Source organism: Podarcis pityusensis (assembly GCF_964106645.2).
Source record: "Podarcis pityusensis genome assembly, chromosome: 1".
In the NCBI taxonomy this organism is placed as follows: domain Eukaryota; kingdom Metazoa; phylum Chordata; class Lepidosauria; order Squamata; family Lacertidae; genus Podarcis; species Podarcis pityusensis.
In genome coordinates this window covers 108,155,039-108,167,286 of record NC_138028.1, presented here as the reverse complement: position 1 = coordinate 108,167,286, position 12,248 = coordinate 108,155,039, and the positions used below count along the sequence as shown (strand labels likewise).

The window sequence follows — 12,248 nt, the reverse complement described above, 5'->3', positions numbered from 1 at the left end:
TGTGTAGTTCTTACAGGAGGGGAAAGGGAAATAATTCAAGGGTCAAACGACCCAGGCTCTCTTCCATATAGCTCTGAAATTGGGAACTAAAGTTTAATTCCAACATGATCTGTGTAAGAATGCTTGCAGCTGCCCCACCACATCGCCCTCCAGCATCCTCCCCAAAAAGGGGGTATGTGATGTATCTGGTGATTATCTGGTCACTGGTGCTTATGCCAACCTTCCCTATCCAGATGTTTTGGGCTGCCACTGCCATCAGCCCTAGCCAAAAAATGTAATAATTCATATCTTCTGGCTTGGATTTTGCATTCCAGGACAGCTATATTTTAATGCATTGAACAAAGGAGAATTCACTGTCCTTTTCTTCCCCAGTGGGACTAGCAGCTTCAGGCTCTTTACTTTTTGGCAGGATTGTGGCACCTGAGGAAAGATTAAACCCAACACATCACAACATCACACTCCTGATCAAGAGGAGGCATTGTGGCTGGTGTGTGTGTGTGTGTGTGTGTGTGTGTGTGTGTGTGTGAGAGAGAGAGAGAGAGAGAGAGAAGTATTATACATTCATTGTTGAAATATGACTTAGTTTGGCAGTTGTGAGTCACAACACTTCAAAAACGAAGCACTGTAAATCAATGGGTCTTATTGCATAAGCCAGCTCCTTGATTTATATCTGCTGTGTCAAGAGTGTTTGTGAATGGTGCCACAGCACAGTGTCATGGAAAGCAATAGTACTTTCACCTACATAGAAGGATAATGTCAGCCATTTATACCGGCAGAGTGCAGAATGTGGGACAGGAGAATTGCTTGGTGTTCAGGACATTACCAGAAATAATGGCATTGATTCTGCAGTGGTTGAGTAACTAAGGCAGTTTAATGTTCTTTGGGGGGGGGGTCCAACTCTCCTTCTCTTCAAGGAGATGATTAACATGATTGTTTGATCAGCCCTTCTGCTTTATAAGCACACCATAACCTATGCATTAAGTAGAACATTTTTAAACTATGGAATTTGTTCCTGCAAGCTGTAGTGATGGCCACCACCTTGGGTGACTTAAAAAAATTATAGAAGATAAGGCTATCAATGACCTTACTATATCTCTACTGTCAGAAGCAATATGCCTCTAAATACTAGTTGCTGAAGAGAAACGGTAGGAGTGCTGTTGCGCTATTGTGTTCATGTCCAGTTAATGGGCTTCCCATAGGCAACTGGTTAGCCACCATGAGAAAATGATGGTGGACTAGATGGGCCTTCAGCCTGAACAAGCAAGGCTCTTCTGATTTTCTTTGGCACATAACTAAGAAGTGGGCTCTTACATTCTTACTCCTTCAGGGCAAAGATTGTGCCATTTCTATATTCTGGACACTTTCCTGGTGTGAAATAGTGATAGCAGGTAGCCTTGATCATGCAAACAGATTGAACTGCAAGTAGACCTACAGATTCTATTTAGTAAAATAGCACACAGAATACAGTGGTACCTCGCAAGACGAATGCCTCGCAAGACGAAAAACTCGCAAGACGAAAGAGTTTTTCGTTTTTTGTTGCTTCGCAAGACGAATTTCCCTATGGGCTTGCTTCGCAAGACGAAAACGTCTTGCAAGTTTGTTTCCTTTTTCTTAAAACCGCATTCCTATGGGAAACCGTGCTTCGCAAGACAAAAAATTCGCAAGACGAAAAAACTCGCAGAACGAATTAATTTCGTCTTGCGAGGCACCGCTGTATTCTGTGTTTGTCCTTGTGTTGTTGTAGTGTGTGTGTGTGTGTGTGTGTGAGTGTGTGTGAGTGTGTGTGTGTGTGCACGTGCACGCGCTTGCTGAAAGCACAAACACATGGAATATGCCAGACCCTGATCAGTCTATATGTGTTCTGTGTCCCTTTAACCTGGGATTCTCTAAGGACTATTAATCAGCGGTTCAGTGGAAGTGGTTTATCTGCAAGCTGCTGGGAAATTCATCCAAGGAGAATTTTGCCATTGATAGGATAACAAAGCCATCCTTCTTCACTTGTCCACAAAACATGAGTAATCTTTCTGTCCAGTTCAACTCATCTAGTTACTCATTGCTGTTAAATAAAACCCAACAGTATACATCTCCAATAGACGTCTGTTGTGCCCGCCCAAACATTCTATGTTTACAGTGGGTTTGTATGCATTTGACTAATGCACCGATATGATCCTCCTGCATACTTCCGCTACATCTCTTGCATAAGTAATACATTGGCATAGCTCTGCCATTTGTCAGCCAGCAGTCTGCGAACACATTTGCTCGTCAATCTAATTTTAACCTTTTCTCACACAAGCATTTGTAAATCAACCAGGCATTCTGTCGTTCCCTACTCCCTGCTCTTTGTGGTAGTCTCCTTTATTTATTTTTATTTTTCATTTAATGTGCTTTATAAAACATTTTCCTTCTAGCCGGCAGGAAGAAAATTAAATGGGGCCTTTCTCTTTACTTCTAGAATGCTGATATGAGAATGCTGGGAACCTGTTCATTCCTAGGCCAAGGATAAATGATATGTCTGCTGAAAACGATTGATAATGGACCCAGCTAATGTAATTCGGCACTTTCCAAAATGAAAGACCTGCCCACCTTGAAAGGTAAGTCCTTTGATAAATGCATGGCTAATAAACTCACAGTACAGATGCCTAGATCCATTATTGTCCTGTTGATCCCCCTCCCCTCCGGGGTCACTGGGGCTGAATCCATCAATGTATTTATAAATAATCCCTTTTTTGGTTTATTTTAGTCCAGAGCACATTCTTGGCATAACTGAAATGAAAGGGAACTTGGCTCATATATTTTGGTGAAACAAAAGTCACTGTTAATATGGTTTTCTTCATGTGTGCTTTTAATGCCAGTTTCCCAAGAATGTTACAGTCTGGTATATGTAGAACTGCATTTGGCTTCTGTGAATGGTTTTCTTCAGCTGCTCCTGGTCTTGGATAGTGGTATGCTTTTTAAATCAGAGAGTAGGGTGTTTGAAAGTTTAAAATACCAAAGTGGTGGTGTCTTGAGTCTATAATTCCATTCTGTTTTGTGGCACCTTAAAGACTAACAAATTTATTATGGCATACATTTTGTGAGCTAGAATCTGCTTCATCAGATTCTGTGTACCTGGTGAAGCATACTCTGGTCAAAAAAAAAAGCTTATACCTTTAAAAGGTGTTAGTCATTAATGTAACTCGATATTTTGTTGTTTTTCCTCTATCAAAAAAACAGAACTTTGACTCTGATAAATCATTTGATTTGTTTCTCCAAGATTGATGTAATCAAATTATTTTGTTTTGATTAATGAAATGCCAGGGGAAATTTGGGTACAATCCTAAAACATCTTAAATGCACCTAAGTCCTATAAAATTCAGTGCAAATTATGCACATAGTTAAAACACTTCTGTAATGAGTATGGGTTGCTCGTGCGTAAGTTGCCGCCTCTCCTGGCTATGTTGCCTTGTTAAACCTTTCTGTCTGGACAGCCCTTCACTTCGTGGCTGCCTCAGTCGCTAGCAGAATCCGTCAGTGGGCGTTTCTTAAACCTTTTCCAACATAAAAGTTGTTTGACGCCAAGTCTCCTCCTACTCTCCCTGCGCGGAAGCCTTCTGCGCAGGGAGGGCGTGGGTAGCGGAGGACCCGTGCTCTCCCCGCTGGTGTCCGGTGAAGAGTCCTGGAGCCCTCTCGCCGATTCCCCCATCTGCCCCCCTTTATCCCTGGTGTTGCGCTGATTTGCTTCCCCATCTGCTGAGCTGCCTCTCTCCCTGCTGGGCCCTTCTCCAGCATCATTTGAGAGCCTTCCCTCCGCCTCTAGCTCCGATGCCAGTTCCCTGACAACTTCATTCTCAGATTTCAGTGTACCTAACTTTCTCTAGATTTCACCATTATAAAGCTACATTCAAACCAACTACATTCAAACCAATAATTTATTGCTTGAAAAGTATCTTAAAACAACACTCAAATTCTCAGCAGATTCAGTCCCACTCAATATTTTCCTTTTCCTTTTAACCTGCACCTTTGGAGCACTCAGCACTAACTTACAATTCATCAAAACAAAATGCTTACACTGACGTATTCAGATCCAATAAACAAGTTGAAAATTATGGTGCCTGACAAACCTTTAGTAAACATTTTAGTTAGCCTTACATAACAAAGAGCTCAAGCAGTACTCTTCTTAGAATATGGTCTTGTTTAAAATCACTGTTCCCAGCAAATGAGGTTGGGAAGTTTCCTCAACCAACCTAGTTCATCTTCTGCATCACTGACACAATCTAACCATACCAATAAACATTCTAAACTCCATACATATGTACCTACACCATACACACACACGCAAACCCTTCAGAAGCAGCTTGTTGTTGTTTAGTCGTTTAGTCGTGTCCGACTCTTCGTGACCCCATGGACCAGAGCATGCCAGGAACTTCTGTCTTCCACTGTCTCTCGCAGTTTGGTCAGGCTCATGTTTGTAGCTTCGAGAACACTGTCCAACCATCTCGTCCTCTGTCGTCCCCTTCTCCTTGTGCCCTCCATCTTTCCCAACATCAGGGTCTTTTCCAAGGAGTCTTCTCTTCTCATGAGGTGGCCAAAGTATTGGAGCCTCAGCTTCACGATCTGTCCTTCCAGTGAGCATTCAGGGCTAATTTCCTTAAGAATGGATGCATTTGATCTTCTTGCAGTCCATGGGGCTCTCAAGAGTCTCCTCCAGCACCATAATTCAAAAGAACAATTCTTCAGCGATCAGCCTTCTTTATGGTCCAGCTCTCACTTCCATACATCACTACTGGGAAAACCATGGCTTTAACTATGCGGACCTTTGTTGGCAAGGTGATGTCTCTGCTTTTTAAGATGCTGTCTAGGTTTGCCATCGCCTTTCTCCCAAGGAGCAGGCGTCTTTTAATTTCGTGACTGCTGTCACCATCTGCAGTGATCATGGAGCCCAAGAAAGTAAAATCTCTCACTGCCTCCATTTCTTCCCCTTCTATTTGCCAGGAGGTGATGGGCCCAGTGGCCATGATCTTCGGTTTTTTGATGTTGAGCTTCAGACCATATTTTGCGCTCTCCTCTTTCACCCTCATTAAAAGGTTCTTTAATTCCTCCTCACTTTCTGCCATCAAGGTTGTGTCATCTGCATATCTGAGGTTGTTGATATTTCTTCCGGCAATTTTAATTCCGGCTTGGGATTCATCCAACCCAGCCTTTTGCATGATGAATTCTGTGTATAAGTTAAATAAGCAGGGAGACAATATACAGCCTTGCCGTACTCCTTTCCCAATTTTGAACCAATCAGTTGTTCCATATCCAGTTCTAACTGTAGCTTCTTGTCCCACATAGAGATTTCTCAGGAGACAGATGAGGTGATCAGGCACTCCCATTTCTTTAAGAACTTGCCATAGTTTGCTGTGGTCGACACAGTGAAAGGCTTTTGCATAGTCAATGAAGCAAAAGTAGATGTCTTTCTGGAACTCTCTAGCTTTCTCCATAATCCAGTGCATGTTTGCAATTTGGTCTCTGGTTCCTCTGCCTCTTCTAAATCCAGCTTGCACTTCTGGGAGTTCTCGGTCCATATACTGCTTGAGCCTTCCTTGTAGAATTTTAAGCATAACCTTGCTAGCGTGTGAAATGAGTGCAATTGTGCGGTAGTTGGAGCATTCTTTGGCACTGCCCTTCTTTGGGACTGGGATGTAGACTGATCTTCTCCAATCTCTGGCCACTGCTGAGTTTTCCAAACTTGTTTGCATATTGAGTGTAGCACCTTAACAGCATCATCTTTTAAAATTTTAAGTAGTTCAGCTGGAATACCATCACTTCCACTGGCCTTGTTATTTGCAGTGCTTTCTAAGGCCCATTTGACTTCACTCTCCAGGATGTCTGGCTCAAGGTCAGCAACCACACTACCTGGGGTGTACCATATCTTTCTGGTATAATTCCTCTGTGTATTCTTGCCACCTCTTCTTGATGTCTTCTGCTTCTGTTAGGTCCTTACCACTTTTGTCCTTTATTATGGTAGTCTTTGTACGAAATGTCCCTTTCATATCTCCAATTTTCTTGAACAGATCTCTGGTTCTTCCCATTCTGTTGTTTTCCTCTATTTCTTTGCATTGCTCATTTAAGAAGGCTTTCTTGTCTCTCCTTGCTATTTTTTGGAAATCTGCATTCAATTTCCTGTATCTTTCACTATCTCCCTCGCATTTTGCTTGCCTTCTCTCCTCCGCTATTTGTTAGGCCTCATTGGACAGCCACTTTGCTTTCTTGCATTTCCTTTTCATTGGGATGGTTTTCGTTGCTGCCTCCTGTATAATGTTGTGAGCCTCCATCCATAGTTCTTCAGGCACTCTGTCCACCAAATCTAAATCCTTAAACCTGTTCCTCACTTCCACTGTGTATTCATAAGGGATTTGACTTAGATTGTATCTTACCGGCCGAGTGGTTTTTCCTACTTTCTTCAGTTTAAGCTTGAATTTTGCTATAAGAAGCTGATGATCTGAGCCACAGTCCGCTCCAGGTCTTGTTTTTGCTGACTGTATAGAGCTTCTCCATCTTTGTCTGCAGAGAATATAATCAATCTGATTTCGATGCTGCCCATCTGGTGATGTCCATGTGTAGAGTCATCTCTTGTGTTGTTGGAAAAGAGTGTTTGTGATGACCAGCTTGTTCTCTTGGCAGAACTCTATTAGCCTTTGCCCTGCTTCATTTTGAACTCCAAGGCCAAACTTGCCAGTTGTTCCTTTTATCTCTTGACTCCCTACTTTAGCATTCCAATCCCCTATAATGAGAAGAACATCCTTCTTTGGTGTCAATTCTATAAGGTGTTGTAAGTCTTCATAGAACTGGTCAATTTCAGTTTCTTCAGCACCAGTGGTTGGTGCATAAACTTGGATTACTGTGATGTTAAAAGGTCTGCCTTGGATTCGTATCGAGATCATTCTATCATTTTTGAGATTGCATCCCAATACAGCTTTTCCCACTCTTTTGTTGACTATGAGGGCCACTCCATTTCTTTTACGGGATTCTTGCCCACAGTAGTAGATATGATGGTCATCCGAACTGAATTCGCCCATTCCCGTCCATTTTAGTTCACTGATGCCCAGGATGTCAATATTTATTCTTGCCATCTCATTTTTGACCACATCCAACTTACCAAGGTTCATGGTTCTTACATTCCAGGTTCCTATGCAATATTTTTCTTTACAGCATTGGACTTTCCTTTCGCTTCCAGGCATATCCGCAACTGAGCGTCCTTTCGGCTTTGGCCCAGCCGCTTCATCAGCTCTGAATCTACTTGTACTTGTCCTCCGCTCTTCCTCAGTAGCATGTTGGACGCCTTCCGACCTGAGGGGCTCATCTTCCAGCGTCATAACTTTTATATGCCTTTTGTCTTTGTCCATGGAGTTTTCTTGGCAGGGATACTGGAGTGGCTTGCCGGTTCCTGCTCCAGGTGGATCACGTTTGGTCAAAACTCTCCACTATGACCTGTCCATCTTGGGTGGCCCTGCACAGCATAGCTCATAGCTTCGCCGACCCCTTCATGGATCACTGCCTTGCCGTGGCGAAGGGGCTTGAATAACTCAGAAGCAGTAGTCACACATTAAATCAATGTGAGAGCAGGGATGTCTCCCTAGCCTTGCCTGCTAAGTTGCTGGTTCTGGCTTGCTCTGTCCCTGGAAATAAATTCAAGTGTGCCGCACAAATGCAGGCAGCAAGGAAGCCTTCATGCATGATTAAGATAAGGTTACCAGACGTCCCCGTTTCCCAGAGACAGTCCCTGGATTTACAAATCAGTCCCCTGACAAAATCCACCTACTTAGTACGAAGTTGAAAAGTGTCCCCGGCTTCATTGAAAAAAATCTGGTAACCTTAGGTTAAAATGCTTAAGATTTTAACATGTAGATCATAATGTGTAACGAGATCACATTTCCTTTTTTATGCATACACATGTCCACTTGCCACATGTGGTTATCTACATAGCATGTTACACATTTTCTCATGATAAAGTGCTTTGAGTCTAGGGAGATGTTGTCTAAGATGGTCCACAGACTCCAGAAAGAAATCCACACTCGAGAAACACAAGTTCTATACACAGATGTGCTACCTGAAAATATTCTTTGCCTCCACAAAATGTTACCTCTGCTGCTGCCTCCACACACATTGAAGTAGCACTTCATTCACACACACACACATAACACTACGTAAATTATCTCACTAAGGTGGTTTTGATAATATATATGACAAGGAACTGGTCTCCCTACCCTGATCTTTTTATACAGCGTGTGATATAAATCTAAATAACCAAATAAGAATAATCTACTTGGTATGTGAACTTTCAGCTTGTGATATGGATTTATTTGAGGCCTATAGGATCCATGACACTGGTCAGATTCAGCATCTGACAACAGCTGGACTAAAATATTTTGGCCTGTATTTTGAATGACACTTATGTAATCCAGCCAACTTTGATAGCGTTTACTAGGCAATATGAAAAGAACTGCCTAGTTTTCTGACTTCCACCTGGGGAGTTGAATATTTTGGTTCTGGCTTTTCTCTCTCTGTTTCAAATTGCCCCATATAAGCCTCTAAGTAGAAAAGGGAAATGTTTGTATATAATTTAGGTTTTCCCATTTTGAAAAGAATTACCTGTTATTTCCCCCCACCCAAATTTCAACGTATGTCAGAAATCCTTAAACTTACACGATATGCTTGGAAGACGATACAAAGCTATACAATCATGAAGGAGAAACTTTGGCCCTCCATATGTTGATGGACTCCAACTCCCACCACCCCTGACCATTGACCATGCTGGCCGGGGCTGATGAGAATTGAAATGACATCTGAAGAGCTAAAGGTTCCCCACCACTGCAATACCAAAATGAACTATTTTGTAGACTTGTTAGAATATTAGCCTTCAGCATTGCATTAGGATCTATGAGGCCCATGTATAGAACTAAAAGCAGTAGGCAATCATGTGCCCAGAAAGGAGCAATATTAGGAAAGGAAAATCACCCCCTTGTTTGTGTACTGCTTACATTTACGTAATACTGAGATGCTTCTCACAGCAGGGTGTTGAGTCTCAGTCAGGACAGCTTTCATTGCCTCTGAATGCTTGTTTGTCCATTGGCTTTTTGGATACTTTATACAAGGAAGGCACTAAGATAGCCCTTTTTAAAAAAATTAAAATATACTATAAAAAGAGAGAGTACATCTTTGTATTTCATAAGCATTCTTGAGCGTACTCACTTGTCATTTTGTATTGCACACTACAGATGAAATGGCTTTAGATTTATGTATTGAAAAATGTAAGCATTGTCTCATGAGACCAGACTCTTATCTAGAAATAGTACTCCACTTCAAAGTGTGATCAGCCCAGTGTCTCTGCATCGGACTTTACAAAACCCAAAAACAAATTCCGTAAGACTTGGCAATATTTTCTTATGTACTCTATTGGCAATCGCCATTAACAAATGGACTTTTATGGAAAAACACTGTGGGATGGCATGGCAAATGGATGGGATGGACATGATTTGCAATGTCATGCTGTCATGCCCCATATGGATTTGATAATATTGTCCCATAATTCTGGTTTGTTGTAACTGGGGAAAACTCTTGTGGGTATTATGTTGTCCTCTTTCTTCTTTTTCTTCCTTCTCTCTTGGTTAATGTGTTGTACATAATTTTCTATAAAGGGAAAGTCCCACTGGATGTATGTACCTCCAAGCAAAGATTTTTAGGAGTGGGCTGCACTGACAATAAATGCTTAAACTGAGAGACAGTGACATATACTACTTTCTTGAAGATACTTCCACTACAATTTCAGCTTCCACAGATTAGAATTTGCTTTAGGTAAAAGCCCACAAACACAATTTTACTGTGTTCAGTATGTGCTCCTGCTTCAATGTGTCTTAAGAAAGAACTTAAAGATATGAGGAAATCCTGCACTTTGCAAACTAACTTGTATTTGAGATAGCAATGAGATTGTGAGTGGAGGGTGTGAGTTCCATTCCACAGATAATGGGAAAGGAGGCTCCTTTGAAACTATTTGGCTTGGAAGTAGAAATGTGCCTAACTTCAATGCTGCTGTATTTATTATTTTTGCTGCTCCAGTTTTTCAAACCATTTAATCTGAGGATTATAGAAGATAACTGCAAGCTAAACTATCTGGGCAGGCCAAATAAACTGATTACATATTAACTCTTTTGTCCTACAATCATCCTAGCAAACTGATATAGAAGCACTGGTTTCATCATATAATATGTGTATGGGACAGGAAAACAGTTGTGTTTAGATTTTGAGGATATGTTTTTTTAAAATGCTTGGCATTTTCAGTTGGAGGGCTGTGCCCCAGTAGCTCCAGAGGACCAGCCCAAATCGCTGATGAACAAACATGAAGGCCAAAGGCTTTTAAGCCATTTTCACAGGAGAGATTTAAGCACCCTCTTACTTCTTCCATTAAAATAAATGGGCTTCAGTGGGCTTAACTTTGATTTTCTTCTGAGGGTATATTCCAGCCAATAGTGAGTTGCTTGATAAGGGGGAGATATAAGTATGTGTTTAACTGTTCCATCCTGCCTGGATTTTGCCTTGTGATTGATCGTATATGTACCAGCCAGTCCTTTCTGTTTAATTATACTATACCTACAACCCCACTGACATTTGTACAACCTAAATATCATGGCATGCTATCATGACATGAATATAATCTCATACACACAGCATGAGTCATGAAGTGAAACTGCCAAAAGCATTTTTCCTGGAGACGCTTGAGCCCTTGTCAGATTTCAATTTCAATTAATGGCATCACATGCCAAGCAGTGCTTCATTTCTAAAATAAGAGGTGCCAGGAGGATCTCAAATGCCAGGAAACCAACCCTGAACCTGGAAAGTTCCGAGTCCTAGATATGTGGGTGTTGGCTGTGGTTAGTCATACATGAGAAATGGGATCAGCATCACACTCTTCAATTATATTTCTTCCCATGTTCCAGAGCTAAGTTATAGCATTAAAAAGCCTCCCCAGATATACAGGATGCAGGTGTGCCTTTAGTTTATTGCTGGTTTTATTTTTTAAAAAGCTTTGTTTTTATTAATAACTTTATTGTTTTATTCTTTTTGCAAACCACTTTGCTTTTTTGGTTTTTACAATCAAGCGGTATATAAATTTTATGAAAATGAATCAATAGCTGAAACAAAGCCTAAAATCAAGTTCAGCAACCATTTTGTCTCCGAAACACCACTAGAATCACACAAGTAGAATATTTACCATCATGCCTAGCCCCACTGTTTCAGAACAGTTCAAAAACTTTGCTTTGCCTGGCATTCCGCTGTTCGCCTGGCATTCCCTATAATAAGCTGTGTGTGGTCACACCCATAGCTTAACATCTATGCAGAAGCATCTCTTTAATGCTTCATCATGTTACAGGCTTCACCTTAGGTCAGCTTGATCTAGACTGAGGCAACTGCACTTAGCAATGGCTTCTGATGACTAAAAAGAGAGAGAATAAATAGGGTTTAGGCTAATGTACCCACTGTCACCCACCTACCCCATCAAGATGGTGCAGGGATTGTCTGAGGCCAGTGGCATGAATATTGTTAGAATAAAGTTATCAACTCAACAGCGTAAGTCCAGCAGGCCCCTGGCAGAGACTCCTGGCAAGGCTCCTTGCCCAGCTTAGCCTCTGAGGCCCGGAGCAAGTGTACCCTGCTGCCTCATGAGCCTGCACACCATGACTTTTGACAAAAAGTGCATTCCAGCCCAGCATTCACCACCATGACATAGGTTGTGCATGTTGGCCTCTATTTTTGCATTACCATCAAAGTACTCAAGTTGCTGGGCAAGCACAATCAGACCTTGTTTTTCTGTTCTTAAACTGCTTTGCATTTCTTTGTTTCCCTTTGCTTCTTTGTTGCATTTCCCTGGTCATTCATTTTTTTGCTTTGTTTTCCCACTCCTCAGTAACTTGGGGGGGGGGTGAGTGCAATTTAATATGAAGCATGTCCAAAACAGGGTTCTTAACGCTTGCCACAGGAAAGGCTCAGAGGTAGAGCATCTACCGGTACTTTGCTTGCAGAAAATCCCAGGTTCAATCCCCGACATCTCCAGGTATGAATGGGATGTCCCCTATCTGAAACTCAGGAGAGTCACTGCCAGACAATGTGGAAAATACTGGGATAGATGAACAAATTATCTGACTTTGTATAATACAGCTTCCTATATTCCTAAAGCTCCCCACCTCCCAAAAACAATTCCTCTTTGCTACCTCGATCAGCTGCCATGGCTA

General features: G+C 41.8%; 1 protein-coding gene across 2 annotated transcripts in view; it reads left to right on the top strand.

Annotated features, from left to right (window-relative positions):
* Nucleotides 1–12,248, top strand: part of ITGB6 (integrin subunit beta 6) — a 67,538-nt gene continuing 55,290 nt past the window's right edge. The window contains exons 1-2 of one of the 2 annotated variants that reach the window (XM_081006727.1): nucleotides 1–188; nucleotides 2,453–2,591. The gene's annotated coding sequence lies outside the window, so the exon portion shown is untranslated. Of the gene's footprint in view, nucleotides 189–2,452; nucleotides 2,592–12,248 lie in introns of those variants that run through there. The other variant, XM_081006728.1, reaches the window with a different exon arrangement.